General features: G+C 34.9%; 1 protein-coding gene across 3 annotated transcripts in view; it reads left to right on the top strand.

The window, feature by feature from the left end:
* The window catches only part of Ten-a (Teneurin-a transmembrane protein), a 1,186,308-nt gene that overhangs the window by 556,885 nt on the left and 626,923 nt on the right, over positions 1-2,500 (top strand). The window lies entirely within an intron of this gene.

The following is a 2,500-nucleotide window of genomic DNA, read 5'->3' on the forward strand; positions in this document are numbered from 1 at the left end:
TGAATCTTGTGTTCGTAGACCAGGAAAAAGCGTTTGACCGAGTAAATAGAAACAAGCTGTGGCAAACACTTGAAGAGTACAGCATCAGGGGACAACTGTTGGATAACATCAGAGCCATCTACACCAACAGTATGAGCGCAGTCCGCACCCAGAACGGACTCACTGACTGGTTCGATGTCTCATCTGGAGTGAGACAAGGATGCGTGCTATCACCGCTACTTTTTATCATCTACATGGACAAAATCACGAAAGAGGCAAACCCCAACCCAGAAGACCTGAATGAGATGCTGTTCGCAGACGATCAGAGCCTGGTACATGAGAAAGAAGATCAACTTCAAGAGCACACAGACAGCCTGAACACACAGTGCAAGAAGCTCGATATGAAGATTAGCATCAGCAAAACCGAGACGATGAAGGTTAGCAGAACACCTAGCAACCTCAAAATCAGCATTGACGGAACTCCGCTGAAACAAGTCAGCGAGTTTAAGTACCTCGGCAGTATTTTCACTGAAGACGGACGTCTCAACAGAGAGATTGAGACGAGAGTACAGAAGGCCAACAGCGTCAGCTACCAGCTTGCCCCACTCCTCAAACATCCCAACATCCCTATTGAAACCAAAGCCAAACTCATTAACTCCATCTTCATCCCCACCTTGACATATCAGTGCCAGACATGGACCCTGACCAAAAGTCTAGAATGCAAAATAATCACCTGTGAGATGTCATGTCTGAGGAGAACCGATAACAAGACCAGACGGGACATGATCAGAAACACCACGATTAATGAAAGGGTGGGAACAATACCTGTCCTCCTTTACATTCAGAGACAAACAATCAGATGGTTTGGACATCTGACACGTACGGTACCTCACCAACTTGCCAGCAAAGCATACAATAAGAAAATATCAGGTTACAAGGCAAGAAGAAGACCAAGGAAGACCTGGATTGAGGGTGTGAAAGACCCACAACATCGCGCCCATCCAAGCTGTCCATCTTACCAGAGACACAAAACTCTTTCTCCCCTCGACTCCCAAGACGGTACAAGAGGACGGATAAAGTAAAGTAAAGTAATGCTGCTATCATTTCAGTAGAATATAGAAATGATCCGGCCATGCTCTAATTCCAAGTCTTTGATATTAACATGTTTAGGTATACCCATCAATATCGATGTATTGTGCTCTTCAGATGCATAACTGATATATACATTTCTTATCAGATTATGAAAACTTGTGTCATACTTAATATTAAGAGAAAGCCGGAGATTTGATGGCACATAATTTTCTTGCGTAGAATTCAAAAGTACAATAAATCTAATATTTTTTGCTGGGCATCTTTTTCTCTTCAGAAAAAAAAAAAAAGTGAAAACCTTATCAATAGCTGCTTTAGTGATGTGGCATGTTTATGGGTTATCTGAACTTTGGATATCACAGCTTATTTCTATCAAAACAAAAACACATACTCATTCTTAGAGCCTGTTAGCATTTGCCTTGCCATTTTTTCATGTTTGTGGAAGATTTCCCTAACTGCATTCAAATGCCAAGAGCAAAAATAGCACACATACAACACGTCTGGCATTGAAAAGATCACTCAAAATACATTTTTAATCCATTTTACAGCGGAAAGTTTGCTTTAGCTGAATGGTGGCAGTGAGAATAGAAGACACACGCCACCTTTCGCATTGAAAGTGGTTGTCTTACAAGCTTTTCACCCAAGTTGTCTGGAAGTGGGACAATCCTTACCGTAGAGTTACGATAATGATAATAATAATAGTAATAATAATAATAATAATAATAATAATAATAATAATAATAATAATAATAATAATAATAATAATAATAATAATAATAATAATAATAATAATAATAATAATAATAATAATAATAATAATAATAATAATAATAATAATAATGATAATATTAATAACAATGATAATTATGATAATAATGATAATAAAATAATAATAATAATAATAATAATAATAATAATAATAATAATAATAATAATGATAATAATAATGATAATAAATGGTAACAATGATAACGAAAATTATAATAATAATAATAATGATAATAATAATAATAATGATGATGATGATGATGATGATGATGATGATGATGATGATGATGATGATGATGATGATGATGATGATGATGATGATGATGATGATGATAATAATGATGATAATAATAAATGGTAATAATTATTATGAAAATGATAATAGTAATAATAATAATGGTAATAATAATAACAACAATGATAATAATGGTAATAATGATAATAATAATAATAATGATAATAATAAACGATAATGATAATGATCATTATGATTTTAAGAGTGGAATATCATCTCTGCCCTTGTATGAAGTGGCTTTTTTCAAATACCATGGAAGTGGTCGCGCGTAGCTGAATACAATAGCCTTGTGTCGGTCAGAAGGGGTAAAACTTCTCATCAGTTACTAAATCTTGTTACGGTCATCTGAAGTTATGGCAAACATGAACA

This window comes from Oratosquilla oratoria, chromosome 23, assembly GCF_046742065.1.
Source record: "Oratosquilla oratoria isolate Oo_2021 chromosome 23, ASM4674206v1, whole genome shotgun sequence".
Taxonomy (NCBI): domain Eukaryota; kingdom Metazoa; phylum Arthropoda; class Malacostraca; order Stomatopoda; family Squillidae; genus Oratosquilla; species Oratosquilla oratoria.